The sequence below is a fragment of the Bos indicus genome, chromosome 9 (genome assembly GCF_029378745.1).
Source record: "Bos indicus isolate NIAB-ARS_2022 breed Sahiwal x Tharparkar chromosome 9, NIAB-ARS_B.indTharparkar_mat_pri_1.0, whole genome shotgun sequence".
NCBI classification, from domain to species: Eukaryota; Metazoa; Chordata; class Mammalia; order Artiodactyla; family Bovidae; genus Bos; species Bos indicus.
This window is the reverse complement of record NC_091768.1, coordinates 87,450,882-87,477,756: the sequence shown is the minus strand read 5'-3', so window position 1 is coordinate 87,477,756 and position 26,875 is coordinate 87,450,882. Positions and strand designations below refer to the sequence as shown.

At 45.0% G+C, this 26,875-nt stretch overlaps 1 protein-coding gene and 2 pseudogenes across 1 annotated transcript in view; 2 read left to right on the top strand and 1 right to left on the bottom strand.

The window, feature by feature from the left end:
• LOC109564039 (UL16-binding protein 1-like) overlaps positions 1-26,875 on the bottom strand; it is a 267,031-nt gene that overhangs the window by 173,822 nt on the left and 66,334 nt on the right. The gene's annotated exons all lie outside the window — the stretch shown is intronic.
• LOC109564040 (UL16-binding protein 3-like) lies at positions 5,779-19,716 on the top strand (annotated as a pseudogene).
• On the top strand, positions 7,331-11,342 carry LOC139184968 (tyrosine-protein kinase RYK-like; annotated as a pseudogene).

The following is a 26,875-nucleotide window of genomic DNA, read 5'->3' as shown; positions in this document are numbered from 1 at the left end:
TGCTTTTTTTTTTTTTTTTTTTAACTATGCCAAAGGCTTTGACTGTGTGGATCACAATAAACTGGAAAATTCTGAAAGAGATGGGAATACCAGACCACCTGACCTGCCTCTTGAGAAACCTATATGCAGGTCAGGAAGCAGCAGTTAGAACTGGACATGGAACAACAGACTGGTTCCAAGTAGGAAAAGGAGTCCGTCAAGGCTGTATATTGTCACCCTGCTTATTTAACTTATATTCAGAGTACATCATGAGAAACTCTGGGCTGGAAGAAGCAGAAGCTGGAATCAAGATTGCCAGGAGAAATATCAATAACCTCAGATATGCAGATGACACCACTCCAATGGCAGAAAGTAAAGAAGAACTAAAGAGCCTCTTGAAAGTAAAAAAAGAGAGTGAAAAAGTCAGCTTAAAACTCAACATTCAGAAAACTAAGACCATGGCATTTTGTCCCATCACTTCATGGCAAATAGATGGGGAAACAGTGGAAACAGTGGCTGACTTTATTTTTCTGGGCTCCAATCTCACTGCAGATGCTGATTGCAGCCATGAAATTCAAAGATGCTTACTCCTTGGAAGGAAAGTTATGACCAACTGAGACAGCATACTAAAAAGCAGAGACATCACATTGTCAACAAAGATCCTTCTAGTCAGGGCCTTGGTTGTTCCAGTGGTCATGTATGGATGTGAGAGTTGGACTATAAAGAAAGCTGAGCACTGAAGAATTGATACTTTTGAACTGTGGTGTTGGAGAAGACTCTTGAGAATCCCTTGGATTACAAGGAGATCCAACCAGTCCATCCTAGAGGAAATCAGTCCTGAATGTTCATTGGAAGGACTGATGGTGACGTTGAAACTCGAATCCTTTGGCCACCTGATGCGAAGAGCTGACTCATTGGAAAAGACCTTGATGGTGGGAAAGATTGAGGGCAGGAGGAGAAGGGGATGACAGAGGATGAGATGGTTGGATGGCATCATTGACTCAATGGACGTCGGTTTGGGTGGACTCCGGGAGTTGGTGATGGACAGGGAGCCCTGGCATGCTGTGGTTCATGGGGTCACAAGGAGTTGGACATGACTAAGAGAATGAACTGAACTGAACTGAACTGAAATATTCCCAGAGATTTTGGAGGGAGAGGAGTGAGTTGTCCTGAAGAGAGACCTTTCTTCCCTGGGCAGAGATTGAACCATGGTAGCCTGGATGAAAATCCCGGAACCCTAGCCACAAGACCACCAGGGACTAGAGGCTAGAAGCAAAGTGGCCCTGGTTCTTTCCCCCATTTGATAGCAAGAATGTTCCAAGGAAGCAAAAACTGTAAAATAGGTACAAAGCTTATTATTAGAGACTCAGCACAATGTTTGAGAGAGAACATAGAAAAACTGGCTGTTTATTTAAGACAGAAGCAAGGCAGAAATAAATACCCAGAGAGAAAGGGCATGGGCATTGTCTATAATGAGGAGGAGTGCAGTATGTCACAAGTTCTGCAGAGACACACACCGGAGAGGAGTGCAGGCATCCTGAGGGAGGAGGAGCTCAGTATGAAGGTGATGTAAATTACTTATGTAGGAGAGTCCTTCGGGTCTTTGTTTACCTTTGGCCAATTATCTTGTTTCTTTCTTCATGCCTGCGTGGTCCATGGAACCTCCCCAAGATGCATGTGCTGTAAGGCGAGCGTGGAGAAAAAGAGAATGAGCCAGGAATTCAGGCAGAGAAAGGTTTATTATAAGAAAGAAAGAAAGCAACTGGATTTAGAGAGAAACTGGTGCTCTCTTTTTACAGCCAACCCTTCTTATACCCTATCGATGGGAAATTGTTCCCAGAGGGAGGGGGCCACAATTGATCTTTGGCCCACAGCTGGGGTATTGTGGTTACTTAGTCAAAGGGTTCTCAGGGTCGGGTGGTCAAGGAGTCTTGAGAAACTGGCACCAGCAGGGAAAAACAGGATATCACCTTAAGGAAGAAATAGGATGCGCATCAGGGCAATGTGGCCACTGTGACTTCATCCCTTGTTTGTCAGGTCACCACAATGGGCCATATTTTAACTATACAATAAGAGGCCCTTGTGAACCCTAACTTCCAGCCTTTTTGATATAGGATAAGTGAAGAAGAACTGAAGAGCCTCTTGATGAAAGTGAAAGAGGAGAGGGAAAAGGTTGCCTTAAAGCTCAACATTCAGAAAACTAAGATCATGGCATTTGGTCCCATCACTTCATGGCAAATAGATGGGGAAACAGTGGAAACAGTGGCTGACTTTATTTTTCTGGGCTCCAAAATCACGGCAGATGGTAATTGCAGCCATGAAATTCAAAGACGCTTACTCCTTGGAAGGAAAGTTATGACCAACCGAGACAGCATATTAAAAAGCAGAGACATTACTTTGTCAACAAAGGTCTGTGTAGTCAAGGCTATGGTTTTTCCAGTAGTCATGTATCGATGTGAGAGGTGGACTATAAAGAAAGCTGAGTGCCGAAGAATTGATGCTTCTGAGCTGTGGTGTTGGAGAAGACTCTTGAGAGTCCCTTGGACTGCAAGGAGATCCAACCAGTCTATCCTAAAGGAGATCAGTCCTGGGTGTTCATTTGAAGGACTGATGTTGAAGCTGAAACTTCAATCCTCTGGCCACCTGATTCGAAGAGCTGACTCATTTGAAAACACCCTGATGCTGGGAAAGATTGAAGGCAGGAGGAGATGGGGATGACAGAGAATGTGACGGTTGGATGGCATCACCAATTTGATGGACATGAGTTTGAGCAAGCTCTGGATGTTGGTGACGGAGAGCAAAGCCTGGCATGCTGCAGTCCAAGGAGTCACAAAGAGTCAAACATGACTGAGAGACTGAACTGAACTGACCTGAACCCACCAATCACTTCCCACACATGCATCTTCTGATACCATCACATTCAGGGCCAAAGCTGCAACAGATGAATTTTGTGGGGCACATGAAGAGTGAGTCAGCACATGCCAGCTAGCACCTGAGTTTCCTCACAGACACTTAACTTGGCTACCACTTCTTGTCACTCCAGCACTGATGTGAGGTGGAGGCTCCACACGGGCATTGGAGACATAGACTTTCCTTCATTATGACAATAAGAGGCCCAAACCCTTGCTTCTCTTGGAGGAGAATTAATGCCTTGAAGGCCTGCTCAGAACAGACCCAGACCCTGGGGGAGACATGGGGCAAGGACTCAGAACCTGAGGCCGTTCAGCTGGAGAATTGTGGGCCCAGGGTAAGAGGTGGAAACCAGGGCCTAGACACCATCAGGGGAAGGAGAATGTGTGTGTGCTTAGTAGCTCAGTCGTGTTCAACTCTTCGTGACCCCATGGTCTGTGGCCCACCAGGCTCCTCTGTCCATGGGATTCTCCGGGCACGAATACTGGAGTGGGTTGCCATGCCCTCCTTCAGGGGATCTTCTCAACACAGGGAATGAACCCAGGTCTCCCGCATAGAAGGTAGATTCTTTACCGTCTGAGCTACCTGAGAAGCCATACAAGCAACTTAAATGACAATCGACAAATGAATGGATAAAGAAGATGTGGTGGGGGCTTTCTGGTGGGACAGTGTTAGGAATTCACCTGTCAATGCAGGGGACACAGGTTTGATCCCTGGTCAGGGAAGATCCCACATGCCACAGGACGACTAAACCCATGTGCTTTGGAAGCCCAAGCAAACTAGAACCAGTGCTTTGCAACAAGAGAAGCCACTGCAATGAGAGGCCTGTGCACACCCACCCTGCTCTGTCTCCTAAAGGCTGTCCTTGTTGCCCAGGAGGTGTCCTGGATCCTGGGGCTGAGACGCTTTAGCTTTTACTGCTCATTCTCTGACATTTATTCTCCTTCCCCCTTCAAGGAACCTCACACTGATCAGAATGGCCATACTGAAAAGTCTATGAGTCTGAGTATGCTCTGGGACTTGGTGATGGACAGGGAAGCCTGGCGTGCTGCAGTCCATGGGGTCACAAAAATTCGGACATGACTGAGCGACTGAACTGAACTGAACAAACAATAAATGCTGGAGAGACTGTGGAGAAAAGGGAACCCTCCCACACTGCTGGTGGGAATGTAAACTGATACACGCACTATGGAGAATGGAATGGAGATTCCTTTCAAAACTGAAAACAGAGCTACCATGTGGTGGTGACTTGGTTGCTAAGTAGTGTCTGACTTTTTGTCACCCGAGGGACTGTTGCCCGCCAGACTTCTCCGTCCATGGAATTCTCCAGGCAAGAATACTGGAGTGGGTTGCCATTTCCTTTTCCAGGGGATCTTCCTGACCCAGGGATTAAACCCAGGTCTCCTGCATTGCAGGCAGGTTCAGAGCTACCATATGATACAAAATCCCATTCCTGGGCATATATCCAGAGGTGAAAGGTGATGGAGAGAGAGAAACTGGGAGTTTAGGATTGACATATACACACTACTGTACTTAAAATAGATGACCAACAAGGACTTGTGTGGCATAGGGAACTGTGCTCCATATTCTGTAATAGCATAAATGGGAAAAGAATTTGTAAAAAAAGAGATACATGTATATGTATAACTGAATCACTTTGCTGTGCATCTGAAATTAACACACATTTTTAATCAAGTATATACTCCAATATAAAGTAAAAAATTCTAATTAATTAATTAAAAATAATAAATATTGATATTGAGCATCTTTTCACATGCCTATTGTCCATGTGTATGCCTTCTTTGGAGAAATGTCTATTTAGATCTTCTGCCCATTCTTTGATTGGGTTCCCTGTCTTGATTATTGAGTTGTAAGAGCTTTTCATATATTTGGAAATTAAGCCCTTGTACTTGCAAGGGTGACATCATTTGCAAATCTTTTCTCCCAGTCTGTAGTTTGCCTTTTTTTTGTTTTGTTTATGGTTTCCTTTGCTGTCAAAAGTATATAAGTTTGATGAGGACCCATTTCTTTATTGCTTTTCCTCATCTTTTTGTTTTCTGTTTCTATCAGAGTAGAAGCCATCTTGAATTGGCCTTCTTTCAGGAACTTTAATTCCCCTTAGATGGTTGCTGGGAGGAAGAGAAAGTTGTTGTTGTTGTTTTTTGAAAGACAAATAATACTGGATCATTATAACTTATGCAAATTTCAAAGGTTGTACAATTATACAAAAAAAAAAAAGGAGGGGCAAACAACCTGTAGAATTACACAGAATCCTTCTTCAAAATGCATTGGCACTGAAATTTTGAAGGAAAAAGAAACAAATGAGACCGAAGCTACTTGCGGAGTGATGAACTAACCTAATTTCAATACTGTTGTGTCTATGGGACTCAAGAAGCCCGAGGAGAGGGAGAGAGATGAGAGAAGGGCAGGTCAGTGGAATGGTCGGGACACAGAGGACATTTATCAGTTAAGTTTGCCACCTGAACTGGCACCGGAAGTAATAACTGGGTTGGCTGAAAACTTCCTTCAAGTTTTCATGAGCCGGTATGGAAAACCCTAAGGAAACTCAGTACAATGAAGAGGTCAGTGATCATCCAAGGCAAGCTCAGATGGGAAAGCAGGAAGCCTTGAGCTCTCCCCTCCATGATCTTCTTGCCAGAAATTCTTCCCTAACGACCTCTGATCAATTTCAATTAATTAGGGAGACCAAAATGACAAAATGATCTAACTAGGAATATTCTGGCCATCAGACCGCGAATCGTTCAAACAAGTGGGAAGAGGAGGAAGTGGTCAACACTCTGGTCGCGAGCTAGCAGTCTGGGGAAGCCCCAGGTTAATGACTGCGCGGGCCTTGCCTGGGGCGGGGCGTCCGAGCGGAGCAACGCCGGAGGCCCCAGAAGTGCAGTGTCTGCCTCCCCAGAAAGGATCCGCTCCTCTGACCTGGCATGCTCCACTCCTGCAAAATCGAGATCCAGGTGGCAAAGGGAGAGATGGGTGGCCCCGAGACGCTTCTTGGCTTCCTGGACTTGCTTCTCATTGTCTGGTTCAGCGGGACGTCTGGCAGTGAGTTCCGGGATGAACCTACTGGGGGTGGGGGGATGGCCCGAGGGGAAGTTGGGTGAGTTACGACCTGAACAGGGGTGGTGGTGTGCGCCCTCTCCTCTTCCCTTCCCCTGGGTCCTTTACTACTCAGTGGCTCCCCCGGGCTGCTTGCGGGCTCTCCGGGCCAGAACAGGGGTGCCTTGGTAAAGCAGTAATGCGGGGACTTTGGGAGGTGACGCTAGGAGAAAAGGGGGCCAGAACATACAGGAAATGCTGTTGAGGCCCGCCAGGGCTCAGCCCGGCCCTGGGAAGTGGGAGTCCTGGAGCCCGGGGAAGGGACCCAGAGCCGCCCTGAAAACCACAAGCCCATGATCTGCCCTTCTGCGCCGTCACAGCCGCCGCCTCCTGCGCCAGGCTGCAGCAATACCGAACCTTGAACTTCCAGATGTTCAAGCTGGTTTTAGAAAAGGCAGAGGAACCAGAGATCAAATTGCCAACATCCGCTGCATCATCCTAAAAGCAGGAGAGTTTCAGAAAAACATCTATTTCTGTTTTATTGACTATGCCAAAGCCTTTGACTGTGTGGATCACAATCACCTGTGGAAAATTCTGAAAGAGATGGGAATACCAGACCACCTGACCTGCCTCTTGAGAAACCTGTATGCAGGTCAGGAAGCAACAGTTAGAACTGGACATGGAAAAACAGACTGGTTCCAAATAGGAAAAGGACTCCATCAAGGCTTTAAATTGTCACCCTGCTTATTTAACTTATATGCAGAGTACATCATGAGAAACACCGGGCTGGAGGAAGCACAAGCTGGAATCAAAATTGCCGGGAGAAATATCAATAACCTCAGATATGTAGATGACACCACCCTTATGGCAGAAAGTGAAGAGGAACTAAAGAGCCTTTGATGAAAGTGAAAGAGGAGAGTGAAAAAGTTGGCTTAAAGCTCAACATTCAGAAAACGAAGATCATGGCATCTGGTCCAATGACTTCATGGCAAATAGATGGGAAAACAATGGAAACAGTGGCTGACTTTATTTTTCTGGGCTCCAAACTCACTGCAGATGGTGATTGCAGCCATGAAATTCAAAGACGCTTACTCCTTGGAAGGAAAGTTATGACCGACTGAGACAGCATGTTAAAAAGCAGAGACATTAGTTTGTCAACAAAGGTCCGTCTACTCAAGTCCTTTGTTTTTCCAGTGGTCATGTACGGATGAGAGAGTTGGACTATAAAGAAAGCTGAGGCCCGAAGAATTGACGCTTTTGAACTGTGGTGTTGGAGAAGACTCTTAAAGAGTCCCTTGGACTGCAAGGAGATCCAACCAGTCCATCCTAAAGGAGATCAGTCCTGGGTATTCATTGGAAGGACTGATGTTGAAGCTGAAAAACCACTATCAGAAGAACCCATTTATGATCCTGTACATGCAGCCTTGTCTACAGCCGTGTCTACACGTGTGTTTTATATCAGCCTAGGGATTTGCTGTCCAGGTATATTTCTTGTAGTACTAGTATTAGCTGTTTTGCATCTTCATAGTGTGAAAAGGATTGAACTGGAAGATAGCATCAGCACCAGCAGTAGTTCCCAAGGGCTGTCTCAGTCCCAGTCGTTCCCAGATGTCTCAGTATGTGAGAGGCAACACACCCAACAATACAGCTCCCATCTCCCGTTATCCAACCTTGTGGCTAGAGGAGTACGACTTGAAAAGTGTCGCTCTTTTGGAGGCCAGAGCTTAGGTGAATGATACCAAAATATCTATCCAGGGAGAGGAACTCAAAAGATATACTCTAAGAAGGTACCTTTTGGTGTACTTCCCATGGGGTTTATGTAGATGAATAATATCCAGATAAAGAGCAACAAGCATTTGTAAAAACAGTTAGAGATCGAGCTTCTGAAATTCAGGTGACCACCATGCTCCCTAAAAGTTGTGAGCTACAAGATCACAGAAATCTTCCTATTAGCCATGTATGAACATAAGAAGGGGAAAAGCCCATGGTGGATTGCCTTACATGAATTGGGGGTATCTTAAATTGTTTTTATGACAGTGCAAATATGTAGAGGCAAATAGTCAGCAGGAAACTTCTCAACAAAAGCTAGTTCACATGGCTGTTCAGATTGCCTGTGGAATGAGCTACCTGGTCAGAAGAGAAGTCTTCCACAAAGACCTGGCTCCTAGAATCTCTGTCATTGATGACAACTTCATGTTAAGAGCAAAGCCAATCCCTCTCCAGAGTCTTGTTCCCCATGGACTCTCACTGTCTGGGGAACAACAAAAACACGGGATCAATGGATGGCTTTTGAAAGTCTGGTAAATAATGAGTTCTCCAGCCTTCCCTGGTAATCCAGTGGCTAAGACTCCACACTCCCAGTGCAGGGGCCTGGGTTCGATCCCTGGTGGGGGAACTGGATCCTGCATGCCACAACTAAGAAGTCAGCGTGCTGCTACTAAAAGAGCCCATGTGTTTATGACTGCCCAAACTCCCTAACTGGACATCTACCCATTTGATGTGGCCCAGTACCTGAAAGAGGGTTACCAAATAGCCCAGATTATCAGCTGTCCTGATGAACTATTTATGTGATGGCTTGTGCTGTGCCTTCGATCCAGAGGAGAGATGGAGTTCCAGCAGCTGGCCCAGTGTCTCACAGAGGTCCATGCAGCCCTGGGGGCCTGTGTCTGACTCTCCTCTCACAGTCCCCCAGCGTCAGGAGGAAGGTGCCTGTCGAGGCCCACTTGGAGCCAGCCAGTCACATACATCACCCAGCATCACAGAAGCAGATTTGTCTTTCAGAACACCAAGCTTTAGGAATGCTTTAGCATCTGAACTTTCTAAGACAGACTTACTGATGTGGAATACTTTCTCAATAGCAGTTTTATTAGCTTGAACTGAAAATGTTTGTGTAAATCTTTTACACATAGTTGCCTTAGAGGTACAGGTATATTCTTACAAAATAAATAGTTTTTTAAATTGTTTAAACACACATATTTGGACTAGCAATCATACTACCAACTGCTTTTTATTTCCTTAATTCTACAAGGTAATGCAGTTGTTTCACCTTAAAAGTTTTGCTTTCTTTCACTAGTTTTGGGAGTGATTTGTCTTCAACATGCAGTACTTTTTCTTAGGAAAATAAAAATCATCCAGCAGTTATGGACTAATGACCACCCCCCTCCTTTGCTACAGAGTAGCTATTTGTTCCAAAGTGGCATAAGGGAAGCCACAGGTGTGAGCAGAGGATAGTGGCTATATAACAACTCTAGTGTCACATCTAGGCCAGCTGCTGATGGGTCTTATTTGTTCCCGGTGGCCCTGCTTATGCCAAAACACATAACCACTTCTATCCTATGACGGCCGGCCTAGCTGAACTAATGATTAGGGGTTGATGAGCCCACATCACTATGGGCAACTCCATTCCATGACCAGAGGCCTCATCTCTGCCAGGCCCCAGGACCACACCAGGAACCATGTTTAAATGGTGTGACTTTCTCCACTGCAACACTTAGGGTCTGTGTTGTGAGCCTTCAAGTAGAAAATGACACATAGCACCTTTCTGGCCACAGATACCTCTGATGTCACCAGTTCTGCTGGGTCACCTGCCTAAGAAGCAGCTCCAGCCATGCTCATCGTTCGCCAGTTGTGACTGCTTTTTTGCTGGGACAGCAGGTTGCAGCAGAGACCTAGGGTCCACGAAGCCTAAACTATTTCTTCTGTACCATTAGAGGAAACCTAAGGCCACAGCGGTATTAAATGGAAATAGGATAGGGACCACACCCCTGCAGCCCTTGAGAGGTTGCAGCTTGGCACTTGTCTCTGTATTTCCTCCAGGATATTGTGTACACGTACTATTGGCGGATGGGGAGGTAGGGTCTGAAGTTTCAATCTGGAATTCACTAATACAGTAGCCTTCACCACACAATAATTTACTAGCTACTCAGGTGTCCATGCCTGTCACAAGTCCAGGGCATGTGAAATGATCACTGTGTGGTCTGTGGACCCAGTGATAACCACTGTAAGCAGAACCTGGGACTGCTGTCCATTGATGACCTGGTACTTCGAGCATCGCTTCTACAATTGGGGGACCATGATGATGCTATGGTTCCTGTGCCTGATATTAGGACCACACTAGGTGCAATGTGAACGTGAGAGTAGTTTCTGCTTCTGCAGGTTCACTTACCCCAGTAAATAACCATGTGGCTCTTTGGGAAAGAATGGAAGGACTTTTGCACTAGATGTGTGATGAAAGGGCCTTCCTCTTTAGAACGTGGCTTCTTTCTCTGATGATACCTTCTGAGAAGTGTCTCAGATCCAGAAAATGGGCCTGGATCAGGTGTTTGGTAGGGATAGCTGCCTTTGGTTTCCTGATCATATAGCCTTGTGTTCTGTCTCTCTTTATATCTTTCAATGGTACAGTTTGTATCTAGGTTCCTGCCCATCTGTTTGCCTTTAGGATCGGCCTATGCTATGAGCCGGCATCATATTCTCTGCAGTCAGGCCTTGGCTGGCATTGAGAATCTCTAACCACTTTGACCACTGCACCGACTTTTCTGCTGCCCTAGAGCACCCCCCACTTGGAATCTGATTTTTCTACAACTTCCATCCCTGTTCCTGATAGAAGCCCACAGGAACACGGTCTCCTACCACCATCCCTGACCTGCACAAGTCATCCTTGAGCTATTGGAGATGCTTCTCATCCACGCTTTCCTCTCAGGCTCCATGGAGTCCATCGGGCTTTCCCATGGAGCGGGTGGATTGCACACTCTCCTGCCCTTTCACACCACGTCCACCCTGGCAGATTCACTTCTCTGAGCCTTGGATCCCCTCCTCTACTACCTGCCTCGGAAGTTCTGGACTTTCTCTTTCATGCTGCGTGGGACAGGCCTTTCTCCCGGCTTCCAAGACCTGTCCTAGTGGGAGATCACCACATCTCCCCAGCCTTGCTAAGCCCAGTGACCCGTGATTATAAACTCTCCCTTATCTAGGTTTGGGTTCTGAGCTCATCCTGTGCACCCCCAGCCCCACTGGCTGTGATCCGCTTCCTGAGGAACAGCCCCCTCACACTCTACATCTCCCACAGGACACTCACAGAGAAGCTGACAGTCCTCTGGGTTTAGGCCTTTCCTTCTGAACCAGCCTGGCCCATGCCTGGGAAACGTATGTGTCGGTTAGTGCCACGTGCGGAGCTTGTGAGCAGGGTGGAAATGGGGCATATCCAGGGTTCTGGTGCTTCTTGCCTGACTGAGGCTTCGTCGTCTTCCTCAGTCGTAACTGGTGAGGGGCTGGGGGCGGCAGGCGGAGGTGTCCTGCTAAGTCAGCCCAGCCCTGCAGCTGTATTCTGCTCTCACAGAACTGGGGGATGAGGCCTATGGGTCTTCTTCTCCCAACCTCACCCTCACTGTGGTTTGCCTTCACAGACGCTCACTCTCTTTCCTATAACTTCACCGTCGACCCTAGACAGCCATGGTGTGAGGTTCAAGGCCAGGTGGATGGAGAGCTTTATCTCTCCTATGATTGTGGTCATGCTAAGATCATATTCACAAGTCCATTGGGAGAAGAAGTGAAACCATAAAGGCCTGGGAAACACAGATCGAAACACTCAGAAACATCAGGGACCAACTGCATGACTTTACACTGGAGAAACAAACAGTCACAGGTAAGTTAGAAAGTCGAAGTACAGGAGGGCCAGATTAGGGGCTCAGCTACATTCACTGTTTATAAGTAAAGAGTATAATTGGATATTGGTTCTTCCCTAGTAGTCCAGTTAGGAGTGGCCTTTGAGGAGAGCACAGGGCCACATTGGCTGGGCCAAGGGAGGTGGACCCAGGTGGGGCAAAGAATCTGTCAAGCCCGAAGGCTGAGCTCTTTCTTTCCCATGGTGGGGGCAGACCCTCTCACCCTGCAGGCCAGGACGTGATGTTGCTGTGAGGATAACAGACACATCAGTGGATCCTGGCCGTTTGGCTTGAATGGACTAATGAGCCTCCACTGTGATTCGGAGAATGGACACTGGAGAGTGGATCACCCTGGAGGCAAAATGGATGAAAGAAAAGTGGGAGAATGACAGAGCTGTGATGGACTTCTTGAAGAAGGTCTCCATGGGAGACTGTCGGTCCTGGCTTCAGGATTTCATGGTGCACTGGGAGAAAATGTTGAAGACCTTGGGTAAGTGAGAAGGGAGGAGAAAGTGATACTCCTCTCATGGTGACATGGACTCACCCCTCATGTGTGTGTGTGTGTGTGCGCGCGCGTGTGTGTGTGTTTGATTAAGTGATCCGTCAGAGGTGAGTTGTCCCGGGAGAGCAATGACCCGGGATCCTCTGTCATCCTCCTTCCTTTTCCACTTCCTGAAGTCTTGCCTCACAGCACAGGCCTTTGGACAATTGAACATGGATTTTTGCTGATCCCAAACCTGTAGACATCTTTTTGATTTCTGGGATTTATTTCTCACTGTACACTCTTTCCAGAATTTTCTTTTAAATGTCACCAATCCTACTTCTGGAAATCTGTCAATACCACCTCTGCTGTCAGCTCCTGAGGACTTCATCCTCATGTCACCACCTCTGTGTCACAGCAGGACTGAGTGGCTGTGTTGGAAACCTTACTCCCCCATTAGCTGTTAGAGCCCTGTGAGTACTGGCCTCCTCCCTTCCCCCCATCTTGCCTGGGGACCTCTCTCAGGGGTCTCCATGTGATGTGTGTAAACTGTCTGCACAATAGGGGTACCTGAGTCGGGGGGGTGAGGAGACATCTGCCGAGCTTTGGGTCTGGACAAGGGCTTCACTCTTCCTCTCCTTTCAGCATCACCGACCACGGGACCCTCTACAGTGCAGCCCCCGGCCCCAGCCATCAATCACATCACCTGGATCACCACCAGGGTTCTCTCCCGTTTCGTCGTAATGGGCATCATAATAGCCTGTATCCTTTACAAGAAGAGGTACTGAGGCAAGAATTCAGAGGGAAGGCAGGGGCACAGGGCCTGGCGTGAGGACGGGGAAAGTTAATCCCAGCCAACCCCTGCCCCTCGCTGAACCTCCTCTCCCTGGAAATGGAGCAGGTGAATAAGACCCCATATCATCTGATAGCAAAACTCAGAAAGCTCAGCCCTGAGTTCTGAGAGGGCCACACTGTCAGGTGACATTGTGAAAAGGGAGAGGCCCTCACTAGGCTGAGGGCCTATTGATGCTTAGAGGGTTTAACCAAGTCCCCTGACTGAGCACAGACTGCTGGCTGGCAGGGCCCCCGGTAGGTGGTGTGAGAACAGCAGGCAGCCAGGGCGAGGGCAGGACTCACGGGGGCTGAGAGCAGCATGGGGGCTCCACATGATGTGTCAGCGGGGAGGGGACCCACCCAGGGGCCCAAGATGAGAGGGGCCGGGCTCTCATCCCAGGAGGAAGGGGTAGGGAGGCCTTTGCAGACCCAACTCCAAAGGCCTGTTCTCACAGGAAGTGGCCTGGGTCACGCAGGCAAGGCAGGAGCCCCACAGGAGAGACTGTGAGAAGGGCTGAGGCCAGGCCTGTGCTCCTGAAGCAGCGGCAGTTGTGACTCAGCCTGTGGCCTGCCCATCAGCAGCCTCCTGGGGACCCAGAGACTCCATCACTGAGTGGTCCTGCCTAACAGGTGCTCTGGCAGCCTCAGGACTCAGTCTTTGCTTGGCTGCCTTTGTTCTCCTGCTGTTCACTTTAGAGTCAGGAGATCACACCCAAGAATTCAGAGCCTGCCTTCCAGTTATGATGACAAGGTGGCTGCATTGTCTCATGTCTCTTGTCACATCTGGTGAACAGCCTCCTCAGTCTCTTTTTTTCCCCCAACCCATTTTACCTCTTTTTCTTGGTGCTAAGTGATGGAATCCATGCACTGAAATGTTCAACTACTTGAACAAGAAATCTCCACAAATAGGACACTTTCTGTCTTCTATTTTGTGAAGAATCAGACTCTTCTATGTATGGCAATCTCATTGTTGCAAATGATGATAATGGGAAAAAATACCATCTGCTATTACAGGACTCAGGGATTCTTTCTATGTTCAGAGAAACAACTTCAGAGTATTTTCAACAAAACAAAATATTATGCTTGAATGCCTCTTTTACTCATTTTATTTCCTAATATGCATATTTAAGTCAGTATCTCACTATTGCAAAAGACATAAATACTTCAAGTTACTTTTTCTAATCAAGGAGGGAACTCGGGACATTTCACCCTTTCTCCACCTTATGGGATTAAATAGAACTGATGATTCGGCTACATTTATTGTGGAAGCAGAGAATAAAATGAATGCTCTTAAAGTAACATGCAATGTAGCTGTCAATCCCAATCCTGTTACCTGAATCCAAAGACATATCCTGGAACTTGTGCAATGAAATTGTTTTTTATTTCATCAAGATCTGCATACTCAGTAGTGAGTCTCCTGTGTTCCTCTATGCCTCTCCCTCTCAAAAGAGAAGCCAGACTTCACAGCACAAACTATGTCTGTTTTGAAAAGTAGATTTATTTCTCCATTGACAGAGGATCATAGCCAGAATAGATAATGAATTACTACAAATAAATAAGATAAACTGTAACTTTTTGGCCACTGATTGAGCTGTTCACATATGGTGAATTGTTGTTCAGTCGCTAAGTCATGTCCAACTCTGTGACCCTGTAAACTGCAGCACGCCAGGCTTCCCTGTCTCTCACTGTCTCCAGAGTTTGCTCAAACTCATGTCCATTGAGTCACTGATGCCATCCAACTATTTCATCCTCTGTTGCCCTATTCTCCTCCTGCCCTCAGCCTTTCCCAGCATCAGGGTCTTTTCCAATGACTTGGCTCTTCACATCAGGAAGGCAAAGTATTGGAGTTTCATCTTCAGCATCAGTCTTCCAATGAATATTCAGGATTGATTTCCTTTAGGATGGACTGGTTTGATCTCCTTGCAGTCCAAGGGACTCTCAAGAGTCTTATCTAGCACCACAATTCAAAAGCATCATTTATTCAGGGCTCAACCTTCTTTTGGTCTGACACTCACATAAGTGCATAACTACTGGGAAATCCATAGCTTTCACAGGATGGACCTTTAGCGGCAAAGTGATGTCTTTGAGTTGCACATCCTACTCAGCATCTTTCCTTTATCTTCTCAAACCAGTTTACCACTTGACCTTGATGGTCAGTTTTGCTTTCTTATCATGCATGTGTTCACTGGAGGACCACTTTTGATTTCCTTTAAGTACTTTTCCTTTGTGTTCACACCTTGACCAACTGTTTGATGTGAAAGGCCTGGCTTCTGGCCTGTCTTGGCTTTTGACATGTCTTTTTCAAATGGTTAACTATTTCTACCCTTGGATTTATAGAGAAAGATGTCTGATTCTTCTTCTCACTAGGACGTGCAGTGGTCATTGTAAGGTTATTTTTTTCTTCTCTTAAGCTTTTCTTTCGAGGAGCAAGCGTCTTTTCATTTCTTAATTAAAATTAATTTTCATTTAATGGCTGCAGTTGCCTTCCACAGTGATTTTGGAGCCCTAGAAAATAAAATCTGCCTCTGTTTCCACCTTTTCCCCATATTATTGCCATGAAGTGATGGACCTGGATGCCAAAATCTTAGTTTTTAGGATGTCCAGTTTTAAGCCAGTTTTCACTCCTTCACCTCCCCCAGGAGGCTATTTAGTTCCTCTTTGCTTTTTGCCATTTGTGCGGTATCATCTGCACATCTGAGGTTGCTGTTTTTTCTCCTGGCAATCTTGACACCAGCTTGGGCTTCATCCACCCCAGCGTTTCACATGATGTACTTGGCATAGAAGTTAAAAAAGCAGAGTGACAACATACAGCCTTGACGAACTCCTTTCCCAATTTGAACCACTCCATTGTTCCATGTCCTGTTCTGACTATTGCGTCTTGTCCTGCATACAGACTTCTCAGAGACAGGTAATGTGGTCCAGTATTCCCATCTCTTTAAGAATTTTCCAGTTTGTTGTGATCCATGCAAAGGCTCTAGCATAGTCAGTGAAGCAGAAGAAGATGTTTTTTTGGATTCCCTTACTTCTGAGATCCAGCAGATGTTAGCAATTTGATCTCTGCTTCCTCTGCTTTTCTAAATCCAGCATGTATATTGGAAGTTCTTGGTTCACCTACTGCTGAGGCTCAGCTTGAAGGATTTTGAGCATGACCTTGCTAGGCATGTGAAATGTGTGTGATGGTATGAGAGTTTGAACATTCTTTGGTATTGGAATGAAAAACAACATTTTCCAGTCCTGTGACCATTGTAGAGTTTTCCAGATATGCTGGCATATTGAGTGCAGCATTTTAAACAGCATCATCATTTAGGATTTGTTTGTTTGTTTGTTTTGGAGGCTAATTACTTTACAATATTGTATTGGTTTTGCCATACATTGACATGAATCTGCCACGGGTGCACATGTGTTCCCCATCCTGAACCCCCCTCCCACCTCCCACCCCATACCATCCCTCTGGGTCATCCCAGTGCACCAGCCCCAAGCACCCTGTATCATGCATCGAACCTGGACTGGCAATCTGTTTCACATATGATAATATATATGTTTCAAAGCCATTCTCCCAAACCATCCCACCATCGCCCTCTCCCATAGAGTCCAACAGACTGTTCTATACATCTGTGTCTCTTTTGCTGTCTCACATATCAGGTTATCATTACCATCTTTCTAAATTCCATATATATGTGTTAGGATACTGTATTGGTGTTTTTCTTTCTGGCTTACTCCACTCTGTATAATAAGCTCCAGTTTCATCCACCTCATTAGAACTGATTCAAATGTATTCTTTTTAATGGCTGAGTAATATTCCATTGTATATAGGTACCACAGCTTTCTTATCCATTCATCTGCTGATGGACATCTAGGTTGCTTCCATGTCCTGGCTATTATAAACAGTGCTACAATGAACATTGGGGTACACGTGTCTCTTTCAATTCTGGTTTCCTCAGTGTGTATGCCCAGCAGTGGGATTGCTGGGTCATAAGGCAGTTCTATTTCCAGTTTTTTAAGGAATCTCCATACTGTTCTCCATAGTGGCTGTACTAGTTTGCATTCCCACCAACAGTGTAAGAGGGTTCCCTTTTCTCCACACCCTCTCCAGCATTTATTGCCTGGAGAATTTTGGATAGCAGCCATTCTGACTGGCGTGCAATGCTACCTCATTGTGGTTTTGATTTGCATTTCTGTAATAATGAGTGATGTTGAGCATCTTTTCATGTGTTTGTTAGCCATCTGTATGTCTCCTCTGGAGAAATGTCTGTTTAGGTCTTTGACCCATTTTTTGATTGGGTCGTTTATTTTTCTGGAATTGATCTGCAGAAGTTGCTTGTAGATTTTTGAGATTAATTCTTTGTCAGTTGCTTCATTTGCTATTATTTTCTCCCATTCTGAAGGCTGTCTTTTCACCTTGTTTATGGTTTCCTTTGTTGTGCAAAAGCTTTTAATTTTAATTAGGTCCCATTAGTTTACTTTTTCTTTTATTTCCAATATTCTGGGAGGTGGGTCATAGAGGATCCTGCTATGATTTATGTGGGAGAATGTTTTGCCTGTGTTTTCCTCTAGGAGTTTTATAGTTTCTGGCCTTACATTTGGATCTTTAATCCATTTTGAGTTTATTTTTGTGTATAGTGTTAGAAAGTATTCTAGTTTCACTTTTGTATTTTGTATTTTTTGTATTTCCATACAAATTATGAAATTATTTGACCTAGTTCTGTGAAAACTACAGTTGGTAGCTTGGTCGGGATTGCATTGAATCTGTAGATTGCTTTGGGTAGTGTACTCATTTTCACTATATTGATTCTTCCGGTCCATGAACACAGTATATTTCTCCATCTATTTGTGTCCTCTTTGATTTCTTTCGCCAGTGTTTTATAATTTTCTATATATAGGTCTTTTGTTTCTTTAGGTAGATATATTCCTAAGTGTTTTATTCTATTCGTTGTAATGGTGAATGGAATTGTTTCCTTAATTTCTTTTTCTGTTTTCTCATTGTTAGTGTATAGGGATGCAAGGGATTTCTGTGTGTTGATTTTATATCCTGCAACTTTACTATATTCATTGATTAGCTCTAGTAATTTTCTGGTGGAATCTTTAGGGTTTTCTATGTAGAGGATCATGTCATCTGCAAACAGTGAGGGTTTTACTTCTTCTTTTCCAATCTGGATTCCTTTTATTTCTTTTTCTGCTCTGATTGCTGTGGCCAAAACTTCCAAAACTATGTTGAATAGTAGTGGTGAGAGTGGGCACCCTTGTCTTGTTCCTGACTTTAGGGGAAATGTTTTCAATTTTTCACTATTGAGGATAATGTTTGCTGTGGGTTCGTCATATATAGCTTTTATTATGTTGATTCTGGAGAGTTTTTATCATAAATGGATGTTGAATTTTGTCAAAGGCTTTCTCTGCATCTACTGAGATAATCATATGGTTTTTATTTTTCAATTTGTTAATGTGGTGTATTACATTGATTGATTTGCGGATATTGAAGAATCCTTGCATCCCTGGGATAAAGCCCACTTGGTCATGATGTATGATCTTTTTAATATGTTGTTGGATTCTGTTTGCTAGACTGTTGTTAAGGATTTTTGCATCTATGTTCATCAGTGATATTGGCCTATAGTTTTCTTTTTTTGTGGCATCTTTGTCAGGTTTTGGTATTAGGGTGATGGTGGCCTCATAGAATGAGTTTGGAAGTTTACCTTCCTCTGCAATTTTCTGGAAGAGTTTGAGTAAGATAGGTGTTACCTATTCTCTAAATTTTTGGTAGAATTCAGCTGTCAAGCCATCTGGACCTGGGCTTTTGTTTGCTGGAAGATTTCTGATTACAGTTTCAATTTCCATTCTTGTGATGGGTCTTTTAAGATTCTCCATTTCTTCCTGGTTCAGTTTTGGAAAGTTGTACTTTTCTAAGAATTTGACCATTTCTTCCAAGTTGTCCATTTTATTGGCATATAGTTGCTGATAATAGTCTCTTATGATCTTTTGTGTTTCTGTGTCATCTGTTGTGATCTCTCCATTTTCATTTCTAATTGTGTTGCTGGAGAATTTGCATGGTATGTCTTTCTCTGGAACTTGTTGGCCCTTGGGTGGTGCTTGGTTTCAGTGTAGGGTGTGGAGGCATTTGATGAGCTCCCATCAGTTAATGTTCCCTGGAGTCAGAAGTCCTCTGGTGTTCTCAGGATTCAGACTTAAGCCTCCTGCCTCTGGTTTTCAGTCATATTTTTACAGTAGCCTCAAGACTTCTCCATCTATACAGCACTGATGATAAAACATCTAAGTTAATGGTGAAAAGATTCTCCACAGTGAGGGACACCTGGAGAGGTACACAGAGTTACATGGAGAAGAGAAGAGGGAGGAGGGAGATAGAGGTGACCAGGAGGAGAAGAGGGGGAATCAAAAGGGGCGAGAACAATCTAGCCAGTAATCAATTCCCTATGTGCTCTCCACAGTCTGGAACCCTCAGAGAGGTTCACGAAATTACACAGAGAAGAGAAGAGGGAAGAAGGAGACAGAGGTGGCCAGGAGGATAAAGAGGGGAATCAAAAGGAGAGAGACAGATCCAGCCAGTAATCAGTTCCCTAAGTGTTCTCCACAGCCTGGAACACACAAACAGATTCACAGGGTTGGATAGAGAAGAGAAGGGGGAGGGAGGAGATAGAGGCGACCTGGTGGAGAAAAACGAGAGTCCAAGGGGGGAAGAGAGCAATCCAGCCAGTAATCTTGCTCCCAAGTAAAAATGGGTACTGAAGATTGGGTTCTTAAAGGTACAAAATTGATAACAAATACCAAAAGCAAAGATTAAAAATCTAGAGTAGAGGTTAGATTCTCAAAAATACAATATTAAAGAAAAGAACAAAGTCACAAAAATTATAAAATATATATATATATATATATATGAAGCTTGCTTTAAAAATAGGGTCTTTTTTTTTTTTTCAAAGTAATAGTAGGTTATAAAAATGAAAATTAAAGGAGTAATAGAGGAGTTAAACATTTTTTTAAATTCTTTTAATTAAAAAAATGACTATAGTAAAAATATATCTAGGACTTTCTCTGGTGTTGTGTGGACAGTGTGGAGTCAGTTCATTTTCAGATAGTTCCTTGATCTGGCTTACACTTCTCAAGATCTATAGGCCCATTCCTATGTAGTCGGTGCTAACTGCAGGGTTTTAACCTATTGCAACTGTCACTTCCAAAGCAGTTCCCTCTGTTTATTTTAGCTCTGTTTGTTGGCCTCTTCAGTGTCTAATTTCCACCCTGACACAAGAGGGTGGTGGCGGTCACATTTTTTTAGGCTCACTTGTTCAGTCGTGCTGTGGGGAGGGAGGAACACTGCAAACAAATATGGACTCTGTGGGGAGTGCTCCCAGTGTCTTGGCCACACTGGGTTTGTCCCTGCTCATGGCGTGTGTGCTTGACCAGTCTACACTGCTTAGGCTCTAGATTGCTGTGCCAGGAACTGTCTGAGGCCGGTCCTGTGCTGAGCGCACTTCCCAGGTCAAAGCCACTCAGATTCAGGTTCTCGGGTACTCCACAAAGCCGCAGACCTGATTAGGCCTGCGTTTTGTGCCCTTTCCCGGTCCAAGCAGCTCAGGTGACCAGGTGCTTGGCGGGCTGTGATTTTACCGCCTCCCCCGTCCCAGCCGCTCCGTTTTCTGGGTGTACAACAGGCAGTGTGCCGTATGTCCCCTCTGGGGAGCTGATCTCTGGCTGCGACCCTCCCGGCAGATGTCGGCCATCCAGAATCCCAAGGAGTCTTGGTTAGCAATGAAGCCTGCTTGCAGTTTGGTAGATGATGCCTCTCTGGGGCTGCGATTGCCCTCTTCCGGCTCTGGCTGCCCTCGCCTATCTGTCTCCGGTGGGGCATGGGCCGGTCCGCAGCCGACTAGCTCTGCTCAGTCCTTTGTTCTGTGAGCAGGCCTGGCAGTATTTTAGCTTGGGGCTTTTCGCAGGATAGCTATCCCACAGTCTGGTTTGCTACCTCACGTTCAGATTGCCCTTGGGGCATTTAGGCCCGGTCCTTACTCTAAGCAATGCAGCCCCCGCCTCCCTGCCCAGCCCCCACTTGCTAGTGGCGGATGCAGGCGACTGCGCTGTTTCTCTGCTGGGGGTTGCCTTAGGTACGTAATCTGTGGGTTTTAATTATTTATGTATTTTTCTTCCCGGTTATATTGCCCTCTGAGGTTGCAAGGCGTGCCACAGATTGGCCAGTGAGAGTGTTTCCTGCTGTTTGGAAACTTCTCTCTTTTTTAAGACTCCCTTCTCGGGATGGATCTCCCTCCCTCCCTCTTTTGTCTCTCTCTTTATGTTTTATATTTTTTCCCCTACTTCCTTTCAAAGACAATGGGCTGCCTTTCTGGGTGCCTGATGTCCTCTCCCAGCATTCAGAAGTTGTTTTGTGGAATTTGCTCAGCTTTCAAATGTTCTTTCGATGAATTTGTGGGGGAGAAACTGGTCTCCCCATCCTATTCCTCCACCATCTTAGAGAATATCTCCGTTTAGGATTTTAAATTGCTCAGCTGGAATTCCATCACCTCCACTAGCTATGTTCTTAGTAATTCTTTCTAAGGCCCACTTGACTTCACACTTCAAGATGCCTTCTCTAAATGAGTGACCACACCATCGTGGTTATCCAGGTCATTAAGACCCTTTTTGTACACTTCTTCTGTTTGTTTTTGTTACCCCCTTTTCATCTCTTCTGCTTCTGTTAAGTCCTTTCGATTTGTCCTTTATTGTGCCCATCTTCGCATGAAATGTTCCCTTGGTATCTCAAATTTTCTTGAAGAGATCTCTAGGCTTTCCCTTTCTGGTTTTTTTCCTCTATTTTTATTGATTATCTAGGAAGCCTTTCTTACCTCTCCTTGCTATTCTTGGGAATTCTGCATTCAGATGGATAGATCTTTCCTTCTCTCCTTTGCCTTTCACGTCTCTACTTTTCTCAGCTATTTGTAAGGCCTCCTCAGAAATCATATTGTCTTCTTGCATTTCTTTTTCTTGGGGATGGTTTTCGTCAGCACCTGCTGTAAAATGTCATGAACCTCCATCCATAGTTCTTCAGGAACTCTGTGTACCACATATAATCCCTTAAATCTATTTGTCACTTCCACTGGATAATAGGAGAGATTTTATATAGGTCATAGCTGAATGGCCTAGTGGTTTTTCCTACTTTCTTCAATTAAAGTCTAAATTTTGCAATAAGGACCTCATGATCTAAGCCACAGTCAGCGCCCAGTCTTGCTTTGGCTACAAGGAATATAGTCTGTCTGATTTCAGTACTGACCATCTGCTAATGTCCATGTGTAGAGTCTTCTCTTGTTTTATTGGAAGACTGTCTTTGCTATGACTACTGTGTACTCTTGACAAAACTCAAAGTAGCCTTTTCCTGCCTTCATTTTGTACTCCAAGGCCAAACTTGCCTGTTACTTCAGGAATCTCTTGACTTCCTACTTTTTCATTCCAATCCCCTATGATGAAAAGGACATCTCTTTTGGTGTTAGTTCTAGAAGGTCATGTAGGTCTTCATAGAACTGTAAACCTGTGAAAAGATTGAACATATCCCGAATAATCAACCTGACAAAAAATTGCTGGGATATCCTCATATATTCATATAACTGATGGTCTTTAAAATAAATCTGGATCAAGAGATACAGGAAATGCACTAAGAGGAGTTTTCTTACATTGTTTGTAGGAGTAAAACTGAATCCTGCCTTGAGATGTATATTTCACTGTATCTCAACAGTAGATCGTTTGTCCATCTTACTACACAACCAACCCAATGATAGTTCCAGATGGAAAATGTAGACGATAAGCCATGTAGATACAGCAAAACCTCAGAGATAGTCCAGGCTGTGTTCCAGACCAGGGCAATAAATTGAATATCATAATAAAGTAAATCACACACATTTTTCATTTCCCACTTTGTATACAGTTTACTTGACACTGTCTGACATCTGCTAAGTGTGCAATAGCTTTACAACTAAATAAATAATATACAGAATTTCATTAACAACACTTTGTTTCTAAAATAAAGTAGTTTGAGCATCATCTCTGTCTTCACAAGTCAAAATCTTTTTGCTGGTGGAGGGTCTTGTCTCAGAGTCTATGTCTGCTGACTGATCAGGATGGTGGTTGCTGAAGGTTGGGGTGGGTAGGGCAATTTCTGAAAAGAAGACAACAATGAAGTTTGCCACATCCTTTGACTCTTCCTTTCACAGATTTCTCTGGAGCATGCAGTGCCCTTTAACAGTGTTTTTACCCACAGTAGAAGTTCTTTGAAAATTGAAGTTAATCCTCTGCAGTCTGTTGCTGCTTTTTTCAACTAAGTTTATGTTATATTCTAAATCCTTTGTTGTCATTTCCATAAACTTCATAAGTTCTTCACCAAGAGCAGTTTCTGTCTCAAGAACCACTTTCTTTGCTCATCCATAAGAACGAGCCCTCCTTCATTTCAGCTTTATGATGCAATTGCAGCAATTCAGCCACATGTTCAGGCTCCACTTCTAACTCTAGCTTCCTTGTTATTTCCACTACATCTGCACATACTTTCTCCAGTGAATTCTTGAACCCCTCAAAGTCATCTGTGAAGGTAGAGATCTACTTCTCCCATACTCACATTAATGTTGATATTTCAACCTATTCCCATGATTCCTATAATCATGAATCCAATGTAAAGGAACTTCCCTGGGGGCCCAGTGGTGAAGAATCTACCTTCCAATGCAAGGAATAATTGCTTGATACCTGTTCAGAGATCTAAGATCCCACATGTCGCCAAACAGCTAAGCCCACGTGTTGCAACTACTGAGCCCAGGCAACACCACTAGAGAATCTGTGTGCTCCGATGAAGGATCCTTCATGACCCAACAAAGACCCCACATGCCTCAATTAAGACCAATGCAACAACAAAAAAATAAATTAGCAAAAGTTTTTTAAAAAGACTACATCGTTTTATTAAAAAATGAATTCAGTGCAGAAATTTTTAACTTGACTTTGCCTAGATCCAACAGAGGAATAACTATCTACGCAGCTATAGCCTATAATGTACTTCCTAAATACAATGAGTTGAACATCACAATTACTCCATGATCCATGTGCTTCGGAATGGATGTTGTGTTGGCAGCCATGAAAATAACATGAATCTCATTGTACTTCTCCATCACATTCTTGGATGCTTTGTCAATCAGCAGTAATATTTTGAAAAGAATCTTTCTTTCTGAGCAGTTGGTCTCAACATTGGACTTAAAACAGTTGGCGCCAATGTTGTAAACAGGTACGCTGTCATCCAGGCTTCATTATTTCACTTACAGAGCACAGGCAGAACAGATTCAGCCTAATTCTAAAGGGCTTTAGAATTTTCCAAGTGGTAAGTGACCACTGACTTCCAGTAATCTGCTGCATTAGTCCTTATCAAGAGAATCAGCCTGTTCTTGGAATCTTTAAAGCCAGGCATTGACTACTCCTCTCCAGGTATCAAAGTCCTGGTGGGCGTCTTCTTCCAATAGATGGATATTTTGTCTACACTGGAAATCTCTGATTCAGTGGAGCCACCTTCATAAATTCTCTTAGCTAAATCTTTTGGAAAACTTGCAGCAGCTTCTATATCAGGTCTAGTTATTACACTCTGCACTTTATGTTATGGAGATGGCTTCTTTCCTTAAACTTCATAAACCACCCCCTGCTGGCTTCAAATTTTTCTCCTGCAGCTTTTTCACCTCTCTCAGCCTTCATAGAAATGAAGAGTTAGGGCTTTGATCTCGATTAGGCTTTGGCTTAAGAAAATGTCATGCTGGTTGGATCTTCTATCCAAACCCATAAAACTTTCTTCATATCAGCAATTAAGGACGTTTTGCATTCTCAGATAGAGACTCACAGACTTACTTAGAGAACAAACTTATAGTTGCTGGGGGTAGGATGGAGGAAAGAGATCCTTAGGGAGTATGGAAAGGTCATGTACACCCTGCTCTATGTAAAATGGATTGCCGTCAAGGGCCTAAGTGTGGCACATGGTGTGTCTGTGTGTGTGCTCTCTTTCTGTGTGTGTCTAACTCTTTCTGTCCTCATGGACTGTAGCCTGCCAGCTCCTCTATCCATGGAATTTTCCAGCCAAGAATACTGGAGTGGGTTGCTCTTTCCTTCTCCAGGGGATCTTCCCAGCACAAGGAACAAACCCACAACTCTGCTCACTGTTATGTGACTGCCCTGTCAGGATGGGAGTGTAGGGAGAATGGATACATGTATGTGTACAGGTGAGTCCCTTAGCTGTTCACCTGAAACTATCCCAACACGGTTTGTAAATCAGCTATACCCAATACAAAATAAAAAGGTTTTTCAAAACAGACTGTTTTTTAGTTGGAGTAGTTGAAGCTATTCTAGAAAAAAGATACAAAGATATGAAAACCCCAACTGCCACTTTTGCAGAGCCCAGAGCAAAAGCAGGATGCCTCACATGCCCCAGCACACAACAACAGTGAAGGGTTCAGCCAGTCACCTAAGCCACCCCCCTGATTGACCCCTGGGAACACCCCTCCCCTCATCCCTTGGAAGGAACCAGCTCACCCCACCACCTTAGGGAGTGAGCACACAAGGACACTGTCATTTGTTCTCGCTCCCCTCTGCTTCAGTAGGGGCCCCAATAAAGCCTAGCCTCAATTTCTTTTGATTAAGAAATTTGATTTATTTCTATTGTCTGGCCTCTGATTGATTTCTATTGGTGAAGGAGGCCAAGAGCCTGGTGTGTAACAATTTGGGAACAAGAGACACATGGGGGCTTGGAGGACAGGACTCAGGCTTGGGTGGGGCAGCAACTTGGTGGTTTCAGGTGATTGATGTGTCAGGGGAAGACTCATGCATAGGCCTGGGGACAGGGCCCTGGGTTTAATATCTGGAAAGATTTAATCACAGGGACCATGTAGCCCCAGTGGGGGAGGCTGGTGAAGAGGCAAGTGACTAACAGAGCAGGAGAAAGATGGAAGGACAGCATTAGAGTCCTGGTCAGGACAGCCAGGTGGGGGAAGACGGGCCTCTCTGGACAGGCCTGGCCACCCCCACCCGTGCATGCTCCTGGCACCCGTACACAGTCTAGACCCCAGATGGGAGTGGAATCAACTGGGAGGTGATTTTAATGAGTGTTGACAGTGAGCATGCTTCCAAGAACATGAAACTCCACCTGATTGCTCTTGCCAGGTCCTTGAAACTCTGCTCGCATCCATTTCCACATCTATAAATAGGGAACCCAGCCTAACTCAGTGACAAGACATGAACTGGAGCGCTGCCCGTGCTGAGGTGTCAGCGCGACCCTCCGAGGTCAGGGCTCACTCACCCCTGAAGCTAGCAGAGGCCAAGAGCCCCATGGTAACAGAGAGATGGAGCCCGCTGTCACAGGTGTTGACCTCTCAATGTCATTGGTAGACCCACTTCCCAAGAATTAGGAGGTCTTGTCAGTCCCAACGAGTGATGGATGATCTCACTCTTCATCAGCGGATAGCCCTGAGACGTGAACATGAGATGCTCAATGCTGCTTGGACACTGCATAAAAGTAAATTATGAGGGGGAAGAAAATGGATCACACAGGCTACTGTGTAGATCCCCTGGAGGAGAGCATTGCAGTCCACTCCTGTATTCTTGCCTAGAGAATCCCATGGAGAGAGGAGCCTGGTGGGCTTTTAAAGTCCATGGGGCACTAGGAGTCAGACATGGCTGAAGCGACTTAGCATGCACAAACACACCAGAGTAGAACAAGCAGGCGGAAGAGACCGCCAAGTGGCGCCCGCTGGCAGCGCTGGATCCCTGTCTCCACGCAGAACCTGGAAAATCGGATTCCGGCCTCAGTCCTCAAACTCTTTCTAATGAGCAGTTACTTTGGCCCACAAAAAGTCTAGGACTACTCTCGGACAGAAACTACTAGAAAATATATTGCTGATGACACTGAAGTTAAGGGCTCTCTCCAGGCCCTTTCAAGGGATCCGCAGAGTTT